General features: G+C 40.8%; 9 non-coding genes across 9 annotated transcripts; all 9 read left to right on the top strand.

The window, feature by feature from the left end:
• Positions 1–2008: 2008 nt before the first annotated feature.
• trnap-cgg (transfer RNA proline (anticodon CGG)) lies at positions 2009–2080 on the top strand. The gene has a single exon. It is a non-coding gene; the product is annotated as a tRNA-Pro (tRNA).
• Positions 2081–4673: 2593 nt separating this feature from the next.
• On the top strand, positions 4674–4745 carry trnap-agg (transfer RNA proline (anticodon AGG)). Its single transcript has one exon. It is a non-coding gene; the product is annotated as a tRNA-Pro (tRNA).
• A 1781-nt stretch (positions 4746–6526) lies between these two features.
• trnap-cgg (transfer RNA proline (anticodon CGG)) lies at positions 6527–6598 on the top strand. Its single transcript has one exon. It is a non-coding gene; the product is annotated as a tRNA-Pro (tRNA).
• A 1691-nt stretch (positions 6599–8289) lies between these two features.
• On the top strand, positions 8290–8361 carry trnap-agg (transfer RNA proline (anticodon AGG)). The gene has a single exon. It is a non-coding gene; the product is annotated as a tRNA-Pro (tRNA).
• A 1757-nt stretch (positions 8362–10118) lies between these two features.
• On the top strand, positions 10119–10190 carry trnap-cgg (transfer RNA proline (anticodon CGG)). Its single transcript has one exon. It is a non-coding gene; the product is annotated as a tRNA-Pro (tRNA).
• Positions 10191–12668: 2478 nt separating this feature from the next.
• On the top strand, positions 12669–12739 carry trnap-agg (transfer RNA proline (anticodon AGG)). Its single transcript has one exon. It is a non-coding gene; the product is annotated as a tRNA-Pro (tRNA).
• A 3542-nt stretch (positions 12740–16281) lies between these two features.
• Positions 16282–16353, top strand: trnap-agg (transfer RNA proline (anticodon AGG)). The gene has a single exon. It is a non-coding gene; the product is annotated as a tRNA-Pro (tRNA).
• An 816-nt stretch (positions 16354–17169) lies between these two features.
• trnap-agg (transfer RNA proline (anticodon AGG)) lies at positions 17170–17241 on the top strand. The gene has a single exon. It is a non-coding gene; the product is annotated as a tRNA-Pro (tRNA).
• Positions 17242–18043: 802 nt separating this feature from the next.
• Positions 18044–18115, top strand: trnap-agg (transfer RNA proline (anticodon AGG)). The gene has a single exon. It is a non-coding gene; the product is annotated as a tRNA-Pro (tRNA).
• The last annotated feature ends 459 nt before the right edge of the window (positions 18116–18574 follow it).

The following is an 18574-nucleotide window of genomic DNA, read 5'->3' as shown; positions in this document are numbered from 1 at the left end:
ACCCTTCTTGCCCATGCCAAACAAACTACTTCACTATTGCCTTTCAAGTCAGTTACTTGGAATCCCGTAATCCTTGCAATTAACATGAAATGCCAAATAAGTAACCTGCAGCTAAGGGTAGTGTAGGGACAAGGTCCTTGTGCTGGAATCCATTATTTTGACATCTTTTCTAAAGTCATCGGGTTCTTACCAAATCCTTCATTTAAAGTCCACATTACAATTAATGGTGGAAACTACATATTTGCTCTCAGAGGTCAATTTGCGTCGCAGGATATGGCTCTCGTTTGTCGTTGGTCTAGGGGTGTGATTCTCACTAGAAAGCTTATATGAGTTGATGAAGTCACAGTTACACACTAAGCTTTTTCATTATGATTCTGCTGTGACTTTTGACTGAAATATTCAAGAAATTTGGTCAAATGTTGGCATCAAAAAATAATCACAAAGCTGAATCTGGCAGTGGAGCCAGAGAAAAATGCCAAACAAACTACTTGAACATTGCCTTTCAAATGTTGGCATCAAAAATAATCAAGCTGAATCTGGCAGTGGAGCCAGAGAAAGAGCCCATGCCAAACAAACTACTTGAACATTGCCTTTCAATTCAGTGACAGATCGGAGCCGCATTTCCTTGATTGAAAATACCTAAAAGACTGTTTTACGTGGCTTGTTGTTCTAGGGGCATGATTCTCGCTAGGGTGTGAGAGGTCCAGGTTTCAAATCCCGGACGAGCCCTAAGGGCAAGATCTGGTTATCAAAAAATTTGAAGTTGTCACTAGTGTCAAGACCACCCAAATGGTGGTAGCTAGGCTTTTTTGTTCACGCACAAAGTAGAGAATTGGTAATAGCCAATGAAGCCAATGAACGTTTTCTAATTTAATCCAAAAACTGAAGACTTTGTTCTCAGCAGTCGATTTGCATTTGACCTATCTGGCCTTGGAAGGCCCTGGGATCCCCCTAACCCTTCTTGCCCATGCCAAACAAACTACTTGACCATTGCCTTTCAAGTCAGTTACCTGGGTGCAATTAACATGAAATGCCAAATAAGTAACCTGCAGCTAAGGGTTTTTGAATCCATTATTTTTGACATCTTTTTACAATTTCGGGTTCTTACCAAAATTTAAAGTCCACAAATTAAATTCATCCAGATGGTGGAAAATAGCTCTTCAATTTGCGTCGTTGTTCTGGGGGTATGAGATTCTAGTGTTCAAATCCCGGATGAGTTAATGAAATCTGGTTATCACTAAAATTTGAAATTCACTAGTGTCAAAACCCAAATATTAAAGACTTTTTGTTCAAAAAGTGAATTAAAATAGCCAATGAAGCCAATAAACGTTTTCTAATTTAATCCAAAAACTGAAGACTTTGTTCTCAGCAGTCGATTTGCATTTGAACCTATCTGGCAGGCCCTGGGATCCCCCTAACCCTTCTTGCCCATGCCAAACAAACTACTTGACCATTGCCTTTCAAGTCAGTTACCTGGAATCCCGTAATCCTTCTTGCAATTAACATGAAATGCCAAATAAGTAACCTGCAGCTAAGGGTAGTGTAGGGAAATGGTCCTTGTGCTGGAATCCATTATTTTGACATCTTTTCTACAATCATCGGGTTCTTACCAAATCCTTCATTTAAAGTCCACATTAGAATTAAATTCATCCAGATGGTGGAAACTATGCATATTTGCTCTCAGAGGTCAATTTGCACCGCAGGATATGGCTCTCGTTTGTCGTTGGTCTAGGGGTGTGATTCTCACTAGAAAGCTTATATGAGTTGATGAAGTCACAGTTACACACTAAGCTTTTTCATTACGATTCTGCTGTCACTTTTGACTGAAATATTCAAGTTCGAAATTTGGTAAAATGTTGGCATCAAAAATAATCACAAAGCTGAATCTGGCAGTGGAGCCAGAGAAAGAGCCCATGCCAAACAAACTACTTGACCATTGCCTTTCAAGTCAATGACAGATCGGAGACGCATTTACTTAATTGAAAATTGCTAAATCCGTGTTTTACGTGGCTCGTTGGTCTAGGGGTATGATTCTTGCTTCGGGTGCGAGAGGTCCCGGGTTCAAATCCCGGACGAGCCCTAAGGGCAAGATCTGGTTATCACAAAATTTGAAGTTGTCACTAGTGTCAAGTCCACCCAGATGGTGGTAGCTAGGCTTTTTTGTTCACGCACAAAGTAGAGAATTGGTAATAGGCAATGAAGCCAATAAACTTTTTCTAATTTAATCCAAAAACTGAAGACTTTGTTCTCAGCAGTTGATTTGCATTTGAACCTATCTGGCCTTGGAAGGCCCTGGGATCCCCTAACCCTTCTTGCCCATGCCAAACAAACTACTTGACCATTGCCTTTCAAGTCAGTTACCTGGAATCCCGTAATCCTTCTTGCAATTAACATGAAATGCCAAATAAGTAACCTGCAGCTAAGGGTAGTGTAGGGAAATGGTCCTTGTGCTGGAATCCATTATTTTGACATCTTTTCTAAATCATCGGGTTCTTACCAAATCCTTCATTTAAAATTAGAATTAAATTCATAATGGTGGAAACTACGCATATTTGCTCTCAGAGGTCAATTTGCGTGCAGGATATGGCTCTCGTTTGTCGTTGGTCTAGGGGTGTGATTCTCACTAGAAAGCTTATATGAGTTGATGAAGTCACAGTTACACACTAAGCTTTTTCATTATGATTCTGCTGTGACTTTTGACTGAAATATTCAAGTTCGAAATTTGGTCAAATGTTGGCATCAAAAATTTGGTCAAATGTTGGCATCAAAAATAATCACAAAGCTGAATCTGGCAGTGGAGCCAGAGAAAGAGCCCATGCCAAACAAACTACTTGACCATTGCCTTTCAAGTCAGTGACAGATCGGAGCCGCATTTCCTTGATTGAAAATTGCTAAAAAGACTGTTTTACTTGGCTTGTTGTTCTAGGGGTATGATTCTCGCTTAGGGTGCGAGAGGTCCAGGGTTCAAATCCCGGATGAGCCCTAAGGGCAAGATCTGGTTATCAAAAAATTTGAAGTTGTCACTAGTGTCAAGTCCACCCAAATGGTGGTAACTAGGCTTTTTGTTCACGCACAAAGTAGAGAATTGGTAATAGGCAATGAAGCCAATAAACTTTTTTCTAATTTAATCCAAAAACTGAAGACTTTGTTCTCAGCAGTCGATTTCAATTTGAACCTATCTTGCCTTGAAGGCCCTGGGATCCCCTAACCCTTCTTGCCCATGCCAAACAAACTACTTGACCATTGCCTTTCAAGTCAGTTACCTGGAATCCCGTAATCCTTCTTGCAATTAACATGAAATGCCAGATAAGTAACCTGCAGCTGAGGGTAGTGTAGGGAAATGGTCCTTGTGCTGGAATCCATTATTTTGACATCTTTTCTAAAGCCATCGGGTTCTTACCAAATCCTTCATTTAAAGTCCACATTACAATTAATGGTGGAAACTACGCATATTTGCTCTTAGAGGTCAATTTGCGTCGCAGGATATGGCTCTCGTTTGTCTTTGGCTAGGGTTATGATTCTCGCTAGAAAGCTTATATGACTTGATGAATTCACAGTTACACACTAAGCTTTTTCATTACGATTCTGCTGTCACTTTTGACTGAAATATTCAAATTCGAAATTTGTTAAAATGTTGGCATCAAAAATAATCACAAAGCTGAATCTGGCAGTGGAGCCAGAGAAAGAGCCCATGCCAAACAAACTACTTGACCATTGCCTTTCAAGTCAATGACAGATCGGAGCCGCATTTGCTTGATTGAAAATTGCTAAAAGACTGTTTTATGTGGCTTGTTGTTCTAGGGGCATGATTCTCGCTTAGGGTGCGAGAGGTCCAGGGTTCAAATTCTGGACGAGCCCTAAGGGCAAGATCTGGTTATCACAAAATTTGAAGTTGTCACTAGTGTCAAGACCACCCAAATGGTGGTAACTTGGCTTTTTGTTCACGCAATAAGTGGAGAATTGGTAATAGACAATGAAGCCAATAAACCTTTTCTAATTTAATCCAAAAACTGAAGACTTTGTTCTCAGCAGTCGATTTGCATTTGAACCTATCTGGCCTTGGAAGGCCCTGGGATCCCCTAACCCTTCTTGCCCATGCCATACAAACTACTTGACCATTGCCTTTCAAGTCAGTTATCTGGAATCCCGTAATCCTTCTTGCAATTAATATGAAAAGCCAGATAAGTAACCTGCAGGTGAGAATAGTGTAGGGAAATGGTCCTTGTGCTGGAATCCATTATTTTGACATCTTTTCTACAATCATCGGGTTCTTACCAAATCCTTTATTTGAAGTCCACATTAGAATTAAATTCATCCAGATGGTGGAAACTATGCATATTTGCTCTCAGAGGTCAATTTGCGTCGCAGGATATGGCTCTCGTTTGTCGTTGGTCTAGGGGTGTGATTCTCACTAGAAAGCTTATATGAGTTGATGAAGTCACAGTTACACACTAAGCTTTTTCATTACGATTCTGCTGTCACTTTTGACTGAAATAATCTAGTTCGAAATTTGGTAAAATGTTGGCATCAAAAATAATCACAAAGCTGAATCTGGCATAGGAGCCAGAGAAAGAGCCCATGCCAAACAAACTACTTGACCATTGCCTTTCAAGTCAGTGACTGATCGGAGACGCATTTACTTAATTGAAAATTGCTAAATCAGTGTTTTACGTGGCTCGTTGGTCTAGGGGTATGATTCTCGCTTAGGGTGCGAGAGGTCCCGGGTTCAAATCCCGGACGAGCCCTAAGGGAAATATCTGGTAATCACAAAATTTGAATTCATCACTAGTGTCAAATCTGACCATATGCTGGTAGCTAAGCTTTTTTGTTCACGCACAAAGTAGAGAATTGGTAATAGCCAATGAAGCCAATGAACGTTTTCTAATTTAATCCAAAAACTGAAGACTTTGTTCTCAGCAGTCGATTTGCATTTGAACCTATCTGGCCTTGGAAGGCCCTGGGATCCCCTAACCCTTCTTGCCCATGCCAAACAAACTACTTCACTATTGCCTTTCAAGTCAGTTACTTGGAATCCCGTAATCCTTGCAATTAACATGAAATGCCAAATAAGTAACCTGCAGCTAAGGGTAGTGTAGGGACAAGGTCCTTGTGCTGGAATCCATTATTTTGACATCTTTTCTAAAGTCATCGGGTTCTTACCAAATCCTTCATTTAAAGTCCACATTACAATTAATGGTGGAAACTACGCATATTTGCTCTCAGAGGTCAATTTGCGTCGCAGGATATGGCTCTCGTTTGTCGTTGGTCTAGGGGTGTGATTCTCACTAGAAAGCTTATATGAGTTGATGAAGTCACAGTTACACACTAAGCTTTTTCATTATGATTCTGCTGTGACTTTTGACTGAAATATTCAAGTTCGAAATTTGGTCAAATGTTGGCATCAAAAATAATCACAAAGCTGAATCTGGCAGTGGAGCCAGAGAAAGAGCCCATGCCAAACAAACTACTTGAACATTGCCTTTCAAATGTTGGCATCAAAAATAATCACAAAGCTGAATCTGGCAGTGGAGCCAGAGAAAGAGCCCATGCCAAACAAACTACTTGAACATTGCCTTTCAATTCAGTGACAGATCGGAGCCGCATTTCCTTGATTGAAAATAGCTAAAAGACTGTTTTACGTGGCTTGTTGTTCTAGGGGCATGATTCTCGCTTAGGGTGCGAGAGGTCCAGGTTTCAAATCCCGGACGAGCCCTAAGGGCAAGATCTGGTTATCAAAAAATTTGAAGTTGTCACTAGTGTCAAGACCACCCAAATGGTGGTAGCTAGGCTTTTTGTTCACGCACAAAGTAGAGAATTGGTAATAGCCAATGAAGCCAATGAACGTTTTCTAATTTAATCCAAAAACTGAAGACTTTGTTTCAGCAGTCGATTTGCATTTGACCTATCTGGCCTTGGAAGGCCCTGGGATCCCCTAACCCTTCTTGCCCATGCCAAACAAACTACTTGACCATTGCCTTTCAAGTCAGTTACCTGGAATCCCGTAATCCTTCTTGCAATTAACATGAAATGCCAAATAAGTAACCTGCAGCTAAGGGTAGTGTAGGGAAATGGTCCTTGTGCTGGAATCCATTATTTTGACATCTTTTCTACAATCATCGGGTTCTTACCAAATCCTTCATTTAAAGTCCACATTAGAATTAAATTCATCCAGATGGTGGAAACTACGCATATTTGCTCTCAGAGGTCAATTTGCGTCGCAGGATATGGCTCTCGTTTGTCGTTGGTCTAGGGGTGTGATTCTCACTAGAAAGCTTATATGAGTTGATGAAGTCACAGTTACACACTAAGCTTTTTCATTACGATTCTGCTGTCACTTTTGACTGAAATATTCAAGTTCGAAATTTGGTAAAATGTTGGCATCAAAAATAATCACAAAGCTGAATCTGGCAGTGGAGCCAGAGAAAGAGCCCATGCCAAACAAACTACTTGACCATTGCCTTTCAAGTCAGTGACTGATCGGAGACGCATTTACTTAATTGAAAATTGCTAAATCCGTGTTTTACGTGGCTCGTTGGTCTAGGGGTATGATTCTTGCTTCGGGTGTGAGAGGTCCCGGGTTCAAATCCCGGACGAGCCCTAAGGGCAAGATCTGGTTATCACAAAATTTGAAGTTGCCACTAGTGTCAAGTCCACCCAGATGGGGGGTAACTAGGCTTTTTGTTCACGCACAAAGTAGAGAATTGGTAATAGCAATGAAGCCAATAAACTTTTTCTAATTTAATCCAAAAACTGAAGACTTTGTTCTCAGCAGTTGATTTGCATTTGAACCTATCTGGCCTTGGAAGGCCCTGGGATCCCCTAACCCTTCTTGCCCATGCCAAACAAACTACTTGACCATTGCCTTTCAAGTCAGTTACCTGGAATCCCGTAATCCTTGCAATTAACATGAAATGCCAAATAAGTAACCTGCAGCTAAGGGTAGTGTAGGGAAATGGTCCTTGTGCTGGAATCCATTATTTTGACATCTTTTCTAAAGTCATCGGGTTCTTACCAAATCCTTCATTTAAAGTCCACATTACAATTAATGGTGGAAACTACGCATATTTGCTCTCAGAGGTCAATTTGCGTCGCAGGATATGGCTCTCGTTTGTCGTTGGTCTAGGGGTGTGATTCTCACTAGAAAGCTTATATGAGTTGATGAAGTCACAGTTACACACTAAGCTTTTTCATTATGATTCTGCTGTGACTTTTGACTGAAATATTCAAGTTCGAAATTTGGTCAAATGTTGGCATCAAAAATAATCACAAAGCTGAATCTGGCAGTGGAGCCAGAGAAAGAGCCCATGCCAAACAAACTACTTGACCATTGCCTTTCAAGTCAATGACAGATCGGAGCCGCATTTGCTTGATTGAAAATTGCTAAAAGACTGTTTTATGTGGCTTGTTGTTCTAGGGGCATGATTCTCGCTTAGGGTGCGAGAGGTCCAGGGTTCAAATTCTGGACGAGCCCTAAGGGCAAGATCTGGTTATCACAAAATTTGAAGTTGTCACTAGTGTCAAGACCACCCAAATGGTGGTAACTTGGCTTTTTTGTTCACGCAACAAAGTGGAGAATTGGTAATAGACAATGAAGCCAATAAACCTTTTCTAATTTAATCCAAAAACTGAAGACTTTGTTCTCAGCAGTCGATTTGCATTTGAACCTATCTGGCCTTGGAAGGCCCTGGGATCCCCTAACCCTTCTTGCCCATGCCATACAAACTACTTGACCATTGCCTTTCAAGTCAGTTATCTGGAATCCCGTAATCCTTCTTGCAATTAATATGAAATGCCAGATAAGTAACCTGCAGGTAGAGAATAGTGTAGGGAAATGGTCCTTGTGCTGGAATCCATTATTTTGACATCTTTTCTACAATCATCGGGTTCTTACCAAATCCTTTATTTGAAGTCCACATTAGAATTAAATTCATCCAGATGGTGGAAACTATGCATATTTGCTCTCAGAGGTCAATTTGCGTCGCAGGATATGGCTCTCGTTTGTCGTTGGTCTAGGGGTGTGATTCTCACTAGAAAGCTTATATGAGTTGATGAAGTCACAGTTACACACTAAGCTTTTTCATTACGATTCTGCTGTCACTTTTGACTGAAATAATCTAGTTCGAAATTTGGTAAAATGTTGGCATCAAAAATAATCACAAAGCTGAATCTGGCAGTGGAGCCAGAGAAAGAGCCCATGCCAAACAAACTACTTGACCATTGCCTTTCAAGTCAGTGACTGATCGGAGACGCATTTACTTAATTGAAAATTGCTAAATCAGTGTTTTACGTGGCTCGTTGGTCTAGGGGTATGATTCTCGCTTAGGGTGCGAGAGGTCCCGGGTTCAAATCCCGGACGAGCCCTAAGGGAAATATCTGGTAATCACAAAATTTGAATTCATCACTAGTGTCAAATCTGACCGAATGCTGGTAGCTAAGCTTTTTCGTTCACGCACAAAGTAGAGAATTGGTAATAGCCAATGAAGCCAATGAACGTTTTCTAATTTAATCCAAAAACTGAAGACTTTGTTCTCAGCAGTCGATTTGCATTTGAACCTATCTGGCCTTGGAAGGCCCTGGGATCCCCTAACCCTTCTTGCCCATGCCAAACAAACTACTTCACTATTGCCTTTCAAGTCAGTTACTTGGAATCCCGTAATCCTTGCAATTAACATGAAATGCCAAATAAGTAACCTGCAGCTAAGGGTAGTGTAGGGACAAGGTCCTTGTGCTGGAATCCATTATTTTGACATCTTTTCTAAAGTCATCGGGTTCTTACCAAATCCTTCATTTAAAGTCCACATTACAATTAATGGTGGAAACTACGATATTTGCTCTCAGAGGTCAATTTGCGTCGCAGGATATGGCTCTCGTTTTGTCGTTGGTCTAGGGGTGTGATTCTCACTAGAAAGCTTATATGAGTTGATGAAGTCACAGTTACACACTAAGCTTTTTCATTATGATTCTGCTGTGACTTTTGACTGAAATATTCAAGTTCGAAATTTGGTCAAATGTTGGCATCAAAAATAATCACAAAGCTGAAAGTAATGCCAAACAAACTACTTGAACATTGCCTGTCAAATGTTGGCATCAAAAATAATCACAAAGCTGAATCTGGCAGTGGAGCCAGAGAAAGAGCCCATGCCAAACAAACTACTTGAACATTGCCTTTCAATTCAGTGACAGATCGGAGCCGCATTTCCTTGATTGAAAATAGCTAAAAGACTGTTTTACGTGGCTTGTTGTTCTAGGGGCATGATTCTCGCTTAGGGTGCGAGAGGTCCAGGTTTCAAATCCCGGACGAGCCCTAAGGGCAAGATCTGGTTATCAAAAATTTGAAGTTGTCACTAGTGTCAAGACCACCCAAATGGTGGTAGCTAGGCTTTTTTGTTCACGCACAAAGTAGAGAATTGGTAATAGCCAATGAAGCCAATGAACGTTTTCTAATTTAATCCAAAAACTGAAGACTTTGTTCTCAGCAGTCGATTTGCATTTGACCTATCTGGCCTTGGAAGGCCCTGGGATCCCCTAACCCTTCTTGCCCATGCCAAACAAACTACTTGACCATTGCCTTTCAAGTCAGTTACCTGGAATCCCGTAATCCTTCTTGCAATTAACATGAAATGCCAAATAAGTAACCTGCAGCTAAGGGTAGTGTAGGGAAATGGTCCTTGTGCTGGAATCCATTATTTTGACATCTTTTCTACAATCATCGGGTTCTTACCAAATCCTTCATTTAAAGTCCACATTAGAATTAAATTCATCCAGATGGTGGAAACTACGCATATTTGCTCTCAGAGGTCAATTTGCGTCGCAGGATATGGCTCTCGTTTGTCGTTGGTCTAGGGGTGTGATTCTCACTAGAAAGCTTATATGAGTTGATGAAGTCACAGTTACACACTAAGCTTTTTCATTACGATTCTGCTGTCACTTTTGACTGAAATATTCAAGTTCGAAATTTGGTAAAATGTTGGCATCAAAAATAATCACAAAGCTGAATCTGGCAGTGGAGCCAGAGAAAGAGCCCATGCCAAACAAACTACTTGACCATTGCCTTTCAAGTCAGTGACTCATCGGAGACGCATTTACTTAATTGAAAATTGCTAAAAAGTGTTTTACGTGGCTCGTTGGTCTAGGGGTATGATTCTTGCTTCGGGTGCGAGAGGTCCCGGGTTCAAATCCCGGACGAGCCCTAAGGGCAAGATCTGGTTATCACAAAATTTGAAGTTGCCACTAGTGTCAAGTCCACCCAGATGGGGGTAACTAGGCTTTATTGTTCACGCACAAAGTAGAGAATTGGTAATAGGCAATTAAGCCAATAAACTTTTTCTAATTTAATCCAAAAACTGAAGACTTTGTTCTCAGCAGTTGATTTGCATTTGAACCTATCTGGCCTTGGAAGGCCCTGGGATCCCCTAACCCTTCTTGCCCATGCCAAACAAAACTTGACCATTGCCTTTCAAGTCAGTTACCTGGAATTAATCCTTCTTGCAATTAACATGAAAGATAAGTAACCTGCACAGGGTAGTGTAGGGAAATGGTCCCTGGAATCCATTATTTTGACATCTTTTTGCCATCGGGTTCTTACCAAAATTTAAAGCATTCAAAAGAAACTGTTTTACGCAGGATATGGCTCGTTTGTTCTAGGGTTATGATTCTCGCTAGAAAGGGTTGATGAAGTCACAGTTACACACTAAGCTTTTTCATTACGATTCTGCTGTCACGACTGAAATATTCAAATTCGAAATTTGTTAAAATGTTGGCATCAAAAATAATCACAAAGCTGAATCTGGCAGTGGAGCCAGAGAAAGAGCCCATGCCAAACAAACTACTTGACCATTGCCTTTCAAGTTGACAGATCGGAGCCGCACTTGATTGAAAATTGCTAAAAGACTGTTTTATGTGGCTTGTTGTTCTAGGGGCATGATTCTCGCTTAGGGTCAAGGTCCAGGGTTCAAATTCTGGATGAGCCCTAAGGGCAAGATCTGGTTATCACAAAATTTGAAGTTGTCACTAGTGTCAAGACCACCCAAATGGTGGTAACTTGGCTTTTTTGTTCACGCAATAAGTGGAGAATTGGTAATAGGCAATGAAGCCAATAAACCTTTTCTAATTTAATCCAAAAACTGAAGACTTTGTTCTCAGCAGTCGATTTCAATTTGAACCTATCTGGCCTTGGAAGGCCCTGGGATCCCCTAACCCTTCTTGCCCATGCCATACAAACTACTTGACCATTGCCTTTCAAGTCAGTTACCTGGAATCCCGTAATCCTTCTTGCAATTAACATGAAATGCCAGATAAGTAACCTGCAGCTGAGGGTAGTGTAGGGAAATGGTCCTTGTGCTGGAATCCATTATTTTGACATCTTTTCTAAAGCCATCGGGTTCTTACCAAATCCTTCATTTAAAGTCCACATTAGAATTAAATTAATGGTGGAAACTATGCATATTTGCTCTTAGAGGTCAATTTGCGTCGCAGGATATGGCTCTCGTTTTTGTCTTTGGTCTAGGGTTGTGATTCTCGCTAGAAAGCTTATATGACTTGATGAATTCACAGTTACACACTAAGCTTTTTCATTACGATTCTGCTGTCACTTTTGACTGAAATATTCAAATTCGAAATTTGTTAAAATGTTGGCATCAAAAATAATCACAAAGCTGAATCTGGCAGTGGAGCCAGAGAAAGAGCCCATGCCAAACAAACTACTTGACCATTGCCTTTCAAGTCAATGACAGATCGGAGCCGCATTTGCTTGATTGAAAATTGCTAAAAGACTGTTTTATGTGGCTTGTTGTTCTAGGGGCATGATTCTCGCTTAGGGTGCGAGAGGTCCAGGGTTCAAATTCTGGACGAGCCCTAAGGGCAAGATCTGGTTATCACAAAATTTGAAGTTGTCACTAGTGTCAAGACCACCCAAATGGTGGTAACTTGGCTTTTTGTTCACGCAATAAGTGGAGAATTGGTAATAGACAATGAAGCCAATAAACCTTTTCTAATTTAATCCAAAAACTGAAGACTTTGTTCTCAGCAGTCGATTTGCATTTGAACCTATCTGGCCTTGGAAGGCCCTGGGATCCCCTAACCCTTCTTGCCCATGCCATACAAACTACTTGACCATTGCCTTTCAAGTCAGTTATCTGGAATCCCGTAATCCTTCTTGCAATTAATATGAAAAGCCAGATAAGTAACCTGCAGGTGAGAATAGTGTAGGGAAATGGTCCTTGTGGAATCCATTATTTTGACATCTTTTCTACAATCATCGGGTTCTTACCAAATCCTTTATTTGAAGTCCACATTAGAATTAAATTCATCCAGATGGTGGAAACTATGCATATTTGCTCTCAGAGGTCAATTTGCGTCGCAGGATATGGCTCTCGTTTGTCGTTGGTCTAGGGGTGTGATTCTCACTAGAAAGCTTATATGAGTTGATGAAGTCACAGTTACACACTAGCTTTTTTTTCATTACGATTCTGCTGTCACTTTTGACTGAAATAATCTAGTTCGAAATTTGGTAAAATGTTGGCATCAAAAATAATCACAAAGCTGAATCTGGCATAGGAGCCAGAGAAAGAGCCCATGCCAAACAAACTACTTGACCATTGCCTTTCAAGTCAGTGACTGATCGGAGACGCATTTACTTAATTGAAAATTGCTAAATCAGTGTTTTACGTGGCTCGTTGGTCTAGGGGTATGATTCTCGCTTAGGGTGCGAGAGGTCCGGGTTCAAATCCCGGACGAGCCCTAAGGGAAATATCTGGTAATCACAAAATTTGAATTCATCACTAGTGTCAAATCTGACCATATGCTGGTAGCTAAGCTTTTTTTGTTCACGCACAAAGTAGAGAATTGGTAATAGCCAATGAAGCCAATGAACGTTTTCTAATTTAATCCAAAAACTGAAGACTTTGTTCTCAGCAGTCGATTTGCATTTGAACCTATCTGGCCTTGGAAGGCCCTGGGATCCCCTAACCCTTCTTGCCCATGCCAAACAAACTACTTCACTATTGCCTTTCAAGTCAGTTACTTGGAATCCCGTAATCCTTGCAATTAACATGAAATGCCAAATAAGTAACCTGCAGCTAAGGGTAGTGTAGGGACAAGGTCCTTGTGCTGGAATCCATTATTTTGACATCTTTTCTAAAGTCATCGGGTTCTTACCAAATCCTTCATTTAAAGTCCACATTACAATTAATGGTGGAAACTACGCATATTTGCTCTCAGAGGTCAATTTGCGTCGCAGGATATGGCTCTCGTTTGTCGTTGGTCTAGGGGTGTGATTCTCACTAGAAAGCTTATATGAGTTGATGAAGTCACAGTTACACACTAAGCTTTTTCATTATGATTCTGCTGTGACTTTTGACTGAAATATTCAAGTTCGAAATTTGGTCAAATGTTGGCATCAAAAATAATCACAAAGCTGAATCTGGCAGTGGAGCCAGAGAAAGAGCCCATGCCAAACAAACTACTTGAACATTGCCTTTCAAATGTTGGCATCAAAAATAATCACAAAGCTGAATCTGGCAGTGGAGCCAGAGAAAGAGCCCATGCCAAACAAACTACTTGAACATTGCCTTTCAATTCAGTGACAGATCGGAGCCGCATTTCCTTGATTGAAAATACCTAAAAGACTGTTTTACGTGGCTTGTTGTTCTAGGGGCATGATTCTCGCTTAGGGTGCGAGAGGTCCAGGTTTCAAATCCCGGACGAGCCCTAAGGGCAAGATCTGGTTATCAAAAAATTTGAAGTTGTCACTAGTGTCAAGACCACCCAAATGGTGGTAGCTAGGCTTTTTTGTTCACGCACAAAGTAGAGAATTGGTAATAGCCAATGAAGCCAATGAACGTTTTCTAATTTAATCCAAAAACTGAAGACTTTGTTCTCAGCAGTCGATTTGCATTTGACCTATCTGGCCTTGGAAGGCCCTGGGATCCCCTAACCCTTCTTGCCCATGCCAAACAAACTACTTGACCATTGCCTTTCAAGTCAGTTACCTGGAATCCCGTAATCCTTCTTGCAATTAACATGAAATGCCAAATAAGTAACCTGCAGCTAAGGGTAGTGTAGGGAAATGGTCCTTGTGCTGGAATCCATTATTTTGACATCTTTTCTACAATCATCGGGTTCTTACCAAATCCTTCATTTAAAGTTAGAATTAAAATCCAGATGGTGGAAACTACGCATATTTGCTCTCAGAGGTCAATTTGCGTCGCAGGATATGGCTCTCGTTTGTCGTTGGTCTAGGGGTGTGATTCTCACTAGAAAGCTTATATGAGTTGATGAAGTCACAGTTACACACTAAGCTTTTTCATTACGATTCTGCTGTCACTTTTGACTGAAATATTCAAGTTCGAAATTTGGTAAAATGTTGGCATCAAAAATAATCACAAAGCTGAATCTGGCAGTGGAGCCAGAGAAAGAGCCCATGCCAAACAAACTACTTGAACATTGCCTTTCAATTCAGTGACAGATCGGAGCCGCATTTCCTTGATTGAAAATTGCTCAAAGACTGTTTTACTTGGCTCGTTGTTCTAGGGGTATGATTCTCGCTTAGGGTGCGAGAGGTCCCGTGTTCAAATCCCGGATGAGCCCTAAGGGCAAGATCTGGTTATCACAAAATTTGAAGTTGTCACTAGTGTCAAGTCCACCCACATGGTGGTAACTTGACTTTTTTGTTCACGCAATAAGTGGAGAATTGGTAATAGGCAATGAAGCCAATAAACCTTTTCTAATTTAATCCAAAAACTGAAGACTTTGTTCTCAGCAGTCGATTTCAATTTGAACCTATCTTGCCTTGGAAGGCCCTGGGATCCCCTAACCCTTCTTGCCCATGCCATACAAACTACTTGACCATTGCCTTTCAAGTCAGTTACCTGGAATCCCGTAATCCTTCTTGCAATTAACATGAAATGCCAGATAAGTAACCTGCAGCTGAGGGTAGTGTAGGGAAATGGTCCTTGTGCTGGAATCCATTATTTTGACATCTTTTCTAAAGCCATCGGGTTCTTACCAAATCCTTCATTTAAAGTCCACATTACAATTAATGGTGGAAACTACGCATATTTGCTCTTAGAGGTCAATTTGCGTCGCAGGATATGGCTCTCGTTTGTCTTTGGCTAGGGGTTATGATTCTCGCTAGAAAGCTTATATGACTTGATGAATTCACAGTTACACACTAAGCTTTTCATTACGATTCTGCTGTCACTTTTGACTGAAATATTCAAATTCGAAATTTGTTAAAATGTTGGCATCAAAAATAATCACAAAGCTGAATCTGGCAGTGGAGCCAGAGAAAGAGCCCATGCCAAACAAACTACTTGACCATTGCCTTTCAAGTCAATGACAGATCGGAGCCGCATTTGCTTGATTGAAAATTGCTAAAAGACTGTTTTATGTGGCTTGTTGTTCTAGGGGCATGATTCTCGCTTAGGGTGCGAGAGGTCCAGGGTTCAAATTCTGGACGAGCCCTAAGGGCAAGATCTGGTTATCACAAAATTTGAAGTTGTCACTAGTGTCAAGACCACCCAAATGGTGGTAACTTGGCTTTTTGTTCACGCAATAAGTGGAGAATTGGTAATAGACAATGAAGCCAATAAACCTTTTCTAATTTAATCCAAAAACTGAAGACTTTGTTCTCAGCAGTCGATTTGCATTTGAACCTATCTGGCCTTGGAAGGCCCTGGGATCCCCTAACCCTTCTTGCCCATGCCATACAAACTACTTGACCATTGCCTTTCAAGTCAGTTATCTGGAATCCCGTAATCCTTCTTGCAATTAATATGAAAAGCCAGATAAGTAACCTGCAGGTGAGAATAGTGTAGGAAATGGTCCTTGTGCTGGAATCCATTATTTTGACATCTTTTCTACAATCATCGGGTTCTTACCAAATCCTTTATTTGAAGTCCACATTAGAATTAAATTCATCCAGATGGTGGAAACTATGCATATTTGCTCTCAGAGGTCAATTTGCGTCGCAGGATATGGCTCTCGTTTGTCGTTGGTCTAGGGGTGTGATTCTCACTAGAAAGCTTATATGAGTTGATGAAGTCACAGTTACACACTAAGCTTTTTTTTTTTTTTACGATTCTGCTGTCACTTTTGACTGAAATAATCTAGTTCGAAATTTGGTAAAATGTTGGCATCAAAAATAATCACAAAGCTGAATCTGGCATAGGAGCCAGAGAAAGAGCCCATGCCAAACAAACTACTTGACCATTGCCTTTCAAGTCAGTGACTGATCGGAGACGCATTTACTTAATTGAAAATTGCTAAATCAGTGTTTTACGTGGCTCGTTGGTCTAGGGGTATGATTCTCGCTTAGGGTGCGAGAGGTCCCGGGTTCAAATCCCGGACGAGCCCTAAGGGAAATATCTGGTAATCACAAAATTTGAATTCATCACTAGTGTCAAATCTGACCGTATGCTGGTAGCTAAGCTTTTTTGTTCACGCACAAAGTAGAGAATTGGTAATAGCCAATGAAGCCAATGAACGTTTTCTAATTTAATCCAAAAACTGAAGACTTTGTTCTCAGCAGTCGATTTGCATTTGAACCTATCTGGCCTTGGAAGGCCCTGGGATCCCCTAACCCTTCTTGCCCATGCCAAACAAACTACTTGACCATTGCCTTTCAAGTCAGTTACCTGGAATCCCGTAATCCTTCTTGCAATTAACATGAAATGCCAAATAAGTAACCTGCAGCTAAGGGTAGTGTAGGGAAATGGTCCTTGTGCTGGAATCCATTATTTTGACATCTTTTCTACAATCATCGGGTTCTTACCAAATCCTTCATTTAAAGTCCACATTAGAATTAAATTCATCCAGATGGTGGAAACTACGCATATTTGCTCTCAGAGGTCAATTTGCATCGCAGGATATGGCTCTCGTTTCTCGTTGGTCTAGGGTTGTGATTCTCACTAGAAAGCTTATATGAGTTGATGAAGTCACAGTTACACACTAAGCTTTTTCATTACGATTCTGCTGTCACTTTTGACTGAAATATTCAAGTTCGAAATTTGGTAAAATGTTGGCATCAAAAATAATCACAAAGCTGAATCTGGCAGTGGAGCCAGAGAAAGAGCCCATGCCAAACAAACTACTTGACCATAGCCTTTCAAGTCAGTGACTGATCGGAGACGCATTTACTTAATTGAAAATTGCTAAATCCATGTTTTAAGTGGCTCGTTGGTCTAGGGGTATGATTCTCGCTTAGGGTGCGAGAGGTCCCGGGTTCAAATCCCGGACGAGACCTAAGGGAAAGATCTGGTAATCACAAAATTTGAATTCATCACTAGTGTCAAATCTGACCAGATGCTGGTAGCTAAGCTTTTTAGTTCACGCACAACGTAGAGAATTGGTAATAGCCAATGAAACCAATGAACGTTTTCTAATTTAATCCAAAAACTAAAGACTTTGTTCTCAGCAGTCGATTTAAATTTGAACCTATCTGGCCTTGGAAGGCCCTGGGATCCCCTAACCCTTCTTGCCCATGCCAAACAAACTACTTGACCATTGCCTTTCAAGTCAGTTACTTGGAATCCCGTAATCCTTGCAATTAACATGAAATGCCAAATAAGTAACCTGCAGCTAAGGGTAGTGTAGGGACATGGTCCTTGTGCTGGAATCCATTATTTTGATATCTTTTCTAAAGTCATCGGGTTCTTACCAAATCCTTCATTTAAAGTCCACATTACAATTAATGGTGGAAACTACGCATATTTTCTCTCAGAGGTCAATTTGTGTCGCAGGATATGGCTCTCGTTTGTCGTTGGTCTAGGGGTGTGATTCTCACTAGAAAGCTTATATGAGTTGATGAAGTCACAGTTACACACTAAGCTTTTTCATTACGATTCTGCTGTCACTTTTGACTGAAATATTCAAGTTCGAAATTTGGTCAAATGTTGGCATCAAAAATAATCACAAAGCTGAATCTGGCAGTGGAGCCAGAGAAAGAACCCATGCCAAACAAACTACTTGAACATTGCCTTTCAAGTCAGTGACAGATCGGAGCCGCATTTCCTTGATTGAAAATTGCTAAATCAGCATTTTATGTGGCTCGTTGGTCTAGGGGTATGATTCTCGCTTAGGGTGCGAGAGGTCCTGGGTTCAAATCCCAGATGAGCCCTAAGGGCAAAATCTGCCTATCAACAAATTCCTAATTTAAAGCTCACATTGGTAATAGGCAATGAATACCATAAACTTCTTCTAATTTAATCCAACAACTGAATAATTTGTTCTCAGCAGTCAATTTGCATTTGAACCTATCTGGCCTTGGTAGGCCCTGGGATCCCCTAACCCTTCTTGCAATTAAGATGAAATGCCAGATAAGTAACCTGTAGCTGAGAATAATGTAGCGAAATGGTCCTTGTGCTGGAATCCATTATTTTGACATCTTTTCTAAAGTCATCGGGTTCTTACCAAATCCTTCATTTAAAGTCCACATTACAATTAATGGTGGAAACTACGCATATTTGCTCTTAGAGGTCAATTTGCATTGCAGGATATGGCTCTCGTTTGTCGTTGGTCTATGGGTATGATTCTCGCTAGTAAGCTCATATGAGTTGATGAAGTCACAGTTACACAC

The sequence above is a fragment of the Perca flavescens genome, unplaced genomic scaffold (assembly GCF_004354835.1).
Source record: "Perca flavescens isolate YP-PL-M2 unplaced genomic scaffold, PFLA_1.0 EPR50_1.1_unplaced_scaf_7, whole genome shotgun sequence".
Classification (NCBI taxonomy): domain Eukaryota; kingdom Metazoa; phylum Chordata; class Actinopteri; order Perciformes; family Percidae; genus Perca; species Perca flavescens.
This window is presented reverse-complemented; position numbering and strand designations above follow the sequence as displayed.